The sequence below is a fragment of the Botryllus schlosseri genome, chromosome 12 (genome assembly GCF_051294905.1).
Source record: "Botryllus schlosseri isolate E-star chromosome 12, Bs_hap1, whole genome shotgun sequence".
In the NCBI taxonomy this organism is placed as follows: Eukaryota; Metazoa; Chordata; class Ascidiacea; order Stolidobranchia; family Styelidae; genus Botryllus; species Botryllus schlosseri.
Genome location: NC_137247.1, coordinates 22214423 through 22224919, shown reverse-complemented (window position 1 = coordinate 22224919; position 10497 = coordinate 22214423). Strand labels below are relative to the sequence as shown.

The 10497-nt window shown below is 39.6% G+C and overlaps 1 long non-coding RNA gene across 1 annotated transcript; it reads right to left on the bottom strand.

Moving 5' to 3' along the window:
- Positions 1 to 4336: 4336 nt before the first annotated feature.
- LOC145452101 (uncharacterized) lies at positions 4337 to 10469 on the bottom strand. The gene is made up of 4 exons (XR_013919199.1): positions 8651 to 10469; positions 8434 to 8593; positions 7971 to 8067; positions 4337 to 5094 (listed from the first exon to the last, which is right to left on the bottom strand). It is a non-coding gene; the product is annotated as an uncharacterized LOC145452101 (long non-coding RNA).
- Between the last annotated feature and the right edge of the window lie 28 nt (positions 10470 to 10497).

Below are 10497 nucleotides of genomic sequence, written 5' to 3'. Positions count from 1 at the left end.
AAAAATCTACTTCAAGTACTTCAAAAAGCAGAAGTACTTCGTTACTGACCACCTCTGATGTTTGCATATGTTTAATAGTTATATGATAGTCATTTAACCGTCACTGTGGCAAATAATTTTCGAAGTAAATTGGTAATACTGTTGGAGTCGGGGTAGGAGTCGAAGTCGGAGTCGGTATTTTTAAAGACTCAGGAGTCGGAGTCGGTCCATTGAAAAGGTGTGGAGTCGGAGTCGGTGCTGAAATTTACCGAGACCACAGCCCTGCTTGTATCAACATGATTGTAATTGGTGATAATGAGATGTACCGATGTAACGCAAATCATATTCAAGTTCAGAGCAGATAAGGAGGATTTTTACGTGAACCTTTTGCAAATGGGGCAAATCAAACGTTGCCCTATATGCTCACTAGCGACGGTTAGTAACGAAGTACTCCTACTTTTTGGAATTACGCAAGTAGTTTTCTTCTGCTTGCAGTAGTTACTCAAGCAAATCTAATATTCCGCTGCATCTACTTCTACCTGGTTATATTTTGTGATTTACTTACTTACGTTTCTTTAATTACGTTTTCTCAGATAGAAGTAATATATTATTACCACGAGACAAAGAGAGGGAGCGAGAGAGAGAGAGAGAGAGATAGAGAGAGGTGGGTGAATAAATTTAGGGGCAAGAACAAAAAAATCACAAAAGTTAAGAAGACAGAATTTTCATGGTGCTCGACCCGAGATAGATTCTAACTTCCGAGTCACAAATATATTTTCATGAAAGTTATCGGCCAATGTCGTTTCGGTAACCGGTTGCGTGGTGTCTTTAATATCGCATTGATTGTCGCCCATCACTTGTTTCATCACAGTAAAACATTTGGCACTGCTGTATCCTCATCCAGCAGCAAACGGCACGTCCTAATCGCGAGGAAGTGGTCTTCGGCTTTGGGCGTTCAAACCTCTTTTAGCAAAGCATCATTAAAGCTTTCCGAATAGAAGGCATGAAATATATATTTCGCTTTTACGAAAATATTATTCATGTTGATATTTATACAGTATATTATTACTTTGATTTCATCTAATTCATTATGCGTCTTTGTCCGAAGCACGTGCGGCTTGAATTTCAAAACCAATTACAGTATTGCCTCGTCGCCTCTCATCTTAATGGAAATGTGCCAAACATAACCACCATTTTTAGCTGAGTATTGAATAGCGGATGATATAAATTCGTTCGGCATGCTTGACCCAGACTGTATACGGGTCATAATAATGGTGATTGCTCATAATTTAGACTTAGGTACGCGTGTCACTGCGAATTCGTCAATCAGAGAACATATGCGCGATAGGCCTAGTCCAGCTGGATCCCTGAATTTATGTTACGCAACAAGAAAGAGGTCCAATACTCACTCTTAATGAATTTTCGAAATGACTTCCCTTATCGTATGTACTTTTGCTAGAAATCGTCATCATCATAATCGGATTTGGCCATGCTTGTCACAACTTACGTCAAGCGTAAACGTAGGTTTACCTAGGCTCCTCCTCACCACCTAATCCGCGTCAGCGGTGTCTTACAAAAGCCTAGAGGTGGGCCGTGCTATAAGTCGGCAGTTACGGGAAAATATGAAGAATATCGGCCTGGTGTAAATGACCATAGCAGTCGACAAACACCATGAATACCACAAAAACAAACAAACAAACGTAAACCAAAACAATATATCCAGTGACAAATGAAATCTACACCGCGTAAACCGCTGCAACGCCAATGGGTTGCGGGTTCGAGTCCGATCGAGGTAGACTCAAAAATTCCTACCTAAGTGTTGGAGTTTATCTAGGCTTGTCTTCGCCATCTCATCCGCGTAAGCAATGTCTTAAAATAATCCTAGAAGTGGTCCGTGCTACTAGTCGAGAACTCCCAAATACAATTACGAACCAGCTGCAATCAACTCAGTGGTCTAATTCCCACAAGGGCAATCGAACTGGCCATCACCGAATACGTCAAAACATTGCATATGCTTATTCGTAGGGGTCAAGACTATATGCTGTTCCAACAGCAACAACACAGCATGTGGAGATTGCAGGTATTGGAGAACATGCAGTCGTCATTTCGGGCGAAGGCTTTATCGCCTCCCATGTTGTAGGATGAGGACATCTTGACACCACATTTGCGAGTTTTTTTTGGAATCTCAAACACTCGGCCCGCGTCGATATTTTAGATTTTCAATTACGTGACAATATTTAGTGCCACATATTTTTTTCTCATTTGAACAGATATACTTCACTTTAAAATTGCTTCAAAAACCGAAAGACTGCTCAAAGTGCTCATAAACTTCAGTACCTTCAGTTCAGAAAGACGTAGCTTGGTATTTCGCTATCTAAGCAAGTCGTTATGGCCATCATTGACATTCTGTAGCCCGCATACAGTTGAGCTCCTTTAACCATGTTAATAACGCCACTTAATAGTGGCGAGCCACGTAGTGGTACGCTACACCGCAGTAATACTAACGGGTTGTTAGGAGATTGGACATTTCTATTACTATGACATATTGGCTATTTTATTTATGTCGTTATTTATCTGTTCGAATTAATGTTCCCTCTAATTTTTGACGAGTGTGCGCACACTCACCAACTCACTGCGCAGACCCTTGGACAACAGTGCGTAGGTCATCACTTCGGATTTTCTGGGCGCAGAGACCGTGTCAGCACTGCGCATTTGCGCACGCGCGCAGCTTAGAGGGAATATTGGTTCCAACATTGAAGGTAAATCTAACGCTCTTTCGATTTGACTTTGGCAATGACATGACCAATACCCTACTTATCAGGATTATACTTGAAACCTGGATTAGACTACACTGCTCAAATGGTGTGATATCAGATCAATCATTGTTAAATTAATTCCAACACATTTTAGCTATAGTTGTGGCACGTCAAATGTCTGCTAGAAGCATATTCATAACGCAACAGCTTTTTTGATGACATGATGCATTTGTCCTCTCGCATGGTGTCTATATATCATAACTTTAAATTAGGCTCACTCTCTACTGAGTACACCAATTGTTTTCAAATACTTATAAATGTGAACTTTATAGTGCAGGTAAAATTGCTATAGTGGTAAATCAAATATTCGCGATGCATAGAATGATAGTCTCATGGGTCGTCTCACTTTCCTTTTGACAATCTCATCTCGTCAATCTTGGAAAGACATTAAGTACCTCAAATTTGATGCTGCGGCCGGTGGCGTCATCAAAAACTGGGAAATTGGCCGGCGAGCACATTTGAGTTTGGGACCCTGGCCAACAGTTTCACCGAGCTATAAGATGTTAAACACCTGTTACTTAAGAAATGTAAAAATAGACATATATAGTTACGGTTGCATCTAAAACAAAAATCAATGTAAAACAAACATGTTTAAAACAAGGCCCTAATTTAAAAATAGTTTTTTTTTAATCATGACGTCACGAATATTTAATTGTGACGCCATAGTGGAATGACATTGTCAATTATAAATATAGGGTAAATATAGCTCCTTTGACGAAATATCTGTGCTATTAATGTTGAACCGACTACTTTTGGGGTTCCAATCATCCCATATCGATATACGTCGGCTAGATCGGGTATAATTGTCCGTAGGCTCATGCAGCATGTTTTTGAAAAGTATTTACACAATTATGGCATAATTTCATAACTTGAATAAACACAATTTTTTTAAAGGCCTGTTTTAAACAGGTTTTAAACAAAGTGGTTTAAAATACCGTTTGTTTTAAATACAACCGTATGTACAGTGCGCAACTGTCATGCACGCTAAGGTACGGCGAATAAGATAGAAATGCTGTGATTTGGAATCTATTAATTTGAAACGATCTTGTAGCGAATAGAACGAAATGATATATCTTCTATTTGTCGCTAATGGCTCCCAAGTCTAATAATTAAATCTCTCTCTCTCTATCTCTCTCTTTCTCTCTGTATTTCTGGTAAATATTTCAATAACACGGTTAACCGGTATCCTAAATGGCATGAAATTAGTAAAATGTTATTAAAAATAGAGCAGAAACGAAAAAACGATCGGCATGAAGTTATTTTCATTTCCATATAATATATTGTAACTTAGTTGGTTGAAGGCATTTGCATATTAAATGTTAACTTGGGTTAAGTTTTCTATGTTGCATTTTTAAGTTTTCCCTGGTTGTGGTTTTTGAATTCATGATGTTTCGCCCACATTGGTCCTTCTGCAGTACGGCAATATTCTTTTCCGTGACTCCCGAGAAAAGCCCCCTTATGCATACTAAACTTTCATGCATACGTGTATCGGATGACGACTGAACCAAGATATAAACCTGCAACATTTAAAAAAAATTCCAGAATCGTTCTCTGACAGACTCAGACGTTCAACCCAACGATGTAGCGACACAATTTTCCTTCTGCTCGACAACTCGAAAATTCTTGGATTGGTTGCACACGTCGACATAACACCGTTTTTAAACTGAGAACTATTGCCTTTTTATTAAGCATAACATGTCACATAACTGTCTGATATGTTTTAAAAATATAGCGACAAAAACTGCCAAAACCTTCGATATTGAACGGAATTACGAATGTGGAATTATTAACTACTATTTAGATTTCTCTTTCCAATTCTAAAGTAAAACGCAGTGCAGTTATGTAGATGGTCTTGTCGCCTCTTTTACGGATAACAGTATCGGCACAGCCCATGTCACAAATCCGAAATGTTTCTCTACTGAAATATTTTGTTTTTGGGAGCCACGCTACTTACTTTGAAGATATTCACAAGCTACTCCTAAATTTCATTTCCGTAAACGTCATATACAGGTATTTGTTAATTGTGTGATGATACCACGCAATACCAGGCAAATCGACGAGGTCATATTTCCCGTTGAGATTTGCATTCATACAGTCGTTGTACCACCATCCCGCTTTTCTAATTTCAGCGCAATGCCGTCTGGTCGATTGATCGTTGTCCGCGTCACTCGTGGAAAACTGTTGGTCATTGAGTCGGGTTTGCGTATTCCTTTGCATCCAAATAGAATCCGTGGCGTTACCCGAATAACCGCCGATATGAAGCCGGTAGTTGTCTGATGCGGGGCCAACGTGAAAAGAACTGAAAAACAGGCATCAAACAGAACATTCTCGAGAAATATGATCATACGTGGTTTTCATTAGTGCCCGTTATCATTGAAAACTCTCGATCATGGACGTTTTTGTCTTATTGGCGCATAAAACTTCAACATTAATTTAGGAACTAAAAATCACTGGAGTCTCTGCAGATGTTCACAGCAATAATTAGTTAGCGACTTTGAATTCGTAGTACATAATAATCGGTCACCGTTTATTGACTAGGGCTGGCCGCAATGATTCGAATACTCGAATCTGAATCGAGTATTAATTTTAATGATTCGAGTGGAGTAGAGTAGAGTAGTAAAAGACGATTATTTCGAGCACTGAAATTATACGCTCCTGGCCAGTGAAAGTTAATTTATCAACGCGAATTAGAGTTTGAGACTAATTTTCACTGTTGAAGCCTTGAAACCTTGATTCGCCGTATCGTAACATACAAACATTTAGTACAAAGCTACGAACGTTACTGAAAATAGAACATTTCCAAAGTCATGATCATCCCACAACATTCTCACGAAGTGCAATGAAATCGTTACGGTCGAAAAATATCAAAGTATCTTTAATAAGAAGGATAACAGGCATTATATTCTTTCTGGTCGCATAGGAGGTACACATTTAAACTGTGACATATTACATTCTGTTATGACGTCACCATGAGTGATACTCGAATACTGGACTCGACCACAAGCATATTACATGATTCAGAATCGAATCACTCAGTTACTCGATTTTGCACAACCCTACTAATAACTAATCAGCCACTCTAAGATATATTGCGGAACAAAATCGAGTACCTGCACGATTCCTTTTTTAGTCGAGTACAACATGTTTAGTTTTCTAGTCATTTATTATCAGGTCAATCACAATGTAAGGTATTATAATTTCGAATATATTGATAGAAGACGTAGCGAACATGAATAAAATATTTGTGCCTAGCTACTGGGATAAAATCATCTGCCTTTCATATCCGGTTTTGATTATAGCGCTTAAATCGGTGTACTTTTAGAAACCAATATTGTGAGAAGTTATACATTTATGGACAGGCCTAAGCGATGCGTATTTAGTGATCGATCACAAATTAAATAATAAATGGATGGATAATATAGAAGAAATTGCCTGGTTCCCACTTTTTGAGGCTTATTGTGTGTCGGTGTTATGCCTGTATGTCTCCTGGATAATTTATCACGGGGCATGACGATATCTAAAAGACCGTTAATTTGAATTATTTTTCCAATTCTGCAGCGGAGGGCAATAAAGCAGACTAAATACAACAGTCATAATGTTTTGTAAACCCAACATATATAACACACAGTCAAGCATATGGTTTCGCGCAGCCACCATTTACTGATATTATTAAGTCCGATATATATGCACCTGTATTTTGCGTAGTACTGCTTGCCATTTCTCTCGATCATGTCGATTCTCATTTCTGTATTTCCAATTTTCGTCAGCTGATGAATTGTTTCTAAGCCTGGAACAGGAGCAACTTTTATCGAAATGCTTGTGACTCTTTATATAATGCCACATGCGATTACTGGAGATAGCGTGATTAGTCTATCCAACAAATCAACACTCCTAGACCATTGATCCAAAATCCTTTATCGAAAATGTTACTTGCTCTGGTTGATTTTAGGTGTGAGAATCCACCTAACAACATTCTTTCTGATTACAAATCATGACACCTGATGACTCGGTGCTATGTGCGTTCGTCCTTCATTGAAATAATGTCTGATGTAAAAGATCGTTTGTAGTAAAGTGCTGAGCCTACGTAGAAAATGTACAGAATTGATTGCCATTGTCTGTTCGGATTCTATCCCCATGGGGTTAATCAAGGACGAACTTTTCTCCGAGCGTAAAGGTGCGTGTTTTATTCGATCTAGGGACATGCTTTATGCCAGTGGTTCTCAACCGGGAGTTCGCGAAGCATTTTCAGGGGTCCGCGAAACATCCGGATTTGTAAAATGGTTGATAACCTAATTTGTGTTTTTATTTTTTAAATTAGAGAAATCACGAGGGTGTTTGGCTCCATAAATGCTAAAACTCAGGGATCGACCCAGTACATAAGCAGAATGGCTATCCAAGATGATATATTCTAATGTGCAAACTCATTTTAATTCCCAAATTGCCAATAGCCCAAACGTATTACTGTTTCGAGATGTTTTGGAAAAGTTTGGTCGCAAAAAGCCATTTCCTCTTGTGATATACATAACCGCTATTTCTGAATAACTTCAAAATGTGCTGATAGATAGACATGACTAGGCTGGATGTTATAAGTTCTTCAGATTTATGTTTCTCAATTTTGGTGCCATTGCGACTTGCGGTTATATCCGAAAGTGTCGTCAGAAGCGTTACGCGTTAATATTACATTCTCCACCGACTTTCTGGAATGGATTTTCGGCAATCGTTAATATCAAATCGACTGCGCAGGTCTTCAAGACTCGAACGCGTATTTCAAGATATGCAGCAAGAAATGATAAAAGTTATTTTATTTCTGTTTATCATTACCCGACAGTAAATATTTGCACAATACGATTGACGGTTGTCCGATAGTTGAGCCAAATTCGTATTAAAACTGGGGGGATCCGCGAAGGTAAAAAGGTTGAGAACCACTGCTTCATGCGGTCCTGCAAACTCGGTGACACAATTCACGTGTAGCCACAATTGCAGTAACGATTAGGCCTATATTCAATTCACACCACATTACTTTGCTTCAAAGCAGAACTGGTGGAATGAAGCAATTGAGTTGTGGTGAAAATCACGCTGGTAATCACTGTATTGTAGCATTTTGTTAAAACCCAAACCAGCCGCTTGTCGAAACAAAATAGAGGAGGAGAAGTTATAATTCATTTCTACGATTACCGAGCCAGAATTCTCTATCCCGCTGCCCAAATCCGGTAGCATAATCCTTCCAATCACGGATGAAGTCAACTTCGCCGTTCATTCTTCGTTGAAACACCTGAACAGTATAGGCTACGTGAAGATTCATTACGTGTCTTACAGTATAACAGTAGATATTCGACATGTCTTACAGCATAACAGTAGAGATTCGGTATGCTTAAGACAGAGAGAGAGAGAGAGAGAGAGAGAGAGAGAGAGAGAGTCTTTATCGTCATCCAACCAGAATACATAACACACGGTAGTGATGGTGGTACAGAAAATATGCATGCACAGTATTTGGTATTAGATAGGAATGATCGATAAGACCGTGAAGGTCATCTATAGTCTGATCACACCAGCATCAAACAGGTACACTTGACTCTAAACAATCTGGCTGTAAAAAATGTTAGTTAAAAAAGGAAAATAGACAGCATCATAAACTCACAATCCAGTCACCGCCATCGGTTTTATCATCGCAGTATATTTCTGTAGTGTTAAAATAGGACGGAATGAAGACGTCAATCACTCCCCGGTATCGTTAAGCGACTTCGCAGACTATTTAGAAAAACTTTCACAATTTCTCGGCGCAAACAGGAATCCACACTCTAAAATAAAGAAAGGGCATGGGGAAATATTGCCACCACGAAATCTATCACTCTTACTTTCGTTTAATTTTCGTTCGACTATCCTTTCCACGTTGCTAAGTTCAGTAGTTAATAGACAACCTGAGTCATCTCCACTTGGACCAGTATCTTGCTGCGCTCGGCAAAGACCTTGGCACTGGTGGCAGTACAGGTCTCGGAACGTTGAACATGACTGATGATAGCGCACTGTAGGTGCTGTTGCCGACAAGAGGATCGCAGCAATTGTTACCGAGGATGCATCCATTTTAAGAGGTAGGCTACTTATGGAATATTCTCGCAGACAGTCCTGAAATTGATCTCGACTGCACGCCGGCAGTGCTCTAATTCAAGCATGCCAGCATATCCCTTATATTTAGATGAGAGATTACCTTTTTTCTGAGCTTCAACAAACTATAGATTACTAAACTACGATGGATAGGCTTACTTAGTTTTGCTGAACAATCTAAAAGAAGAAGAATTGGCGGTGCTATAGCCGGCGATCCGAGCGCTGAGATTCAATCAAAGTGGTCTTAATCGGAAGGTACTGTCGCTCGTCGCTATAGTGCCGCGATTAATGTATCGAGTAAGGAATTCAGTCCACCAAGCAGGCTACTTCATTTTTCATATCAGGCCCGCCGACTGGAGAACTTGCCCATCCCTGCTGTACACAAACCTCATGGAAATGACGTTCTCTGTAGTCCAAACCAGTGGTTTTCAACCATTTTATAACTACTGACCCCTTTCCATTCAGAAAATATCCCGTTGCTCATACCTCCAAGTTCTGCTCGAACTATACATAACGAAAAGGATGTAGATTTTGTGACGCACTTGTGACAATTGAATGTCATATGACAGCTACGAATCGATGGATAGGCCTATTTCATTGTGTGCTAGGGATGGTGTGAACCTCCGAAAGGTTCAGGTTCGTGTGAACGCGAACCTTTTTGAAAGGTTCTGTGTGAACGCGAACGTGAACCTCATGACGTCACGTGACGTCATATTGCTAATTTCAACCTTAAATTTCAATGAAGTGATAGCCTATATTAATGTAGCCTATACTGTACACGATAGCTAGCGACGAATAGGGTCACATAATGCCACAATGCTGTGATACATATTGACGTTTTAAACGTCGCCAAATGTATCAACTGAGGCCATCAAATGATATAATAATCCCCTAAAATCAATATCTTCCGTCGCTTTGCCAACAATTTCCACAAGGACTTGCCAGGGAAGATAAGCATACGCCTTAATACTAGGCCAGGCCGGACAATTTATTTGGCGTCTGAGTATTGCTACATGGATATTGAGCTGAGCGTAAAACGGGTTTCTACTTGCTACAGATATTACCCCATTACCTAGTTATACAGCAGTAGCCAACACGCCAATCGCACGGATTTGGTTTTATGATACAGGTATACATATGAAGTCAAGATTGACCCCGTACGCCTGCTAGAGAAACCTATATCGATTTATCAATCTCATTGATTGGTTGAAGAAGCATCATTCGCTGACTACATGTTCGCTCTTGATGTTGTGTGATTGCGGGTCAAGCTCACAGCAGAGAGTCACTAAATATTCACAAACGGAAAGCTGGATATTTCGAGCAAACTTTTGTAAGAAAGCAAGTAAAATTTTTGAGATTGTCAAGGTGCATGCTAGTTTAGTGTTGATTGTTTATGCTGCCAGCGCGATGCATAGAGTTGAAATGCAATAAATTTGAACCAAAGATGTTATAATGAAGTGAAAATTTCTATATGAAAAAAGGTTCACAGTGCAGAACCTACCAAGGTTCTGTTGTGAACGTGAACCTCAAAATTTCCTAGGTTCACACACAGAACACGAACGTGAACCTCACGTTCACCCAGTGGCGGCTCGTCCTATAG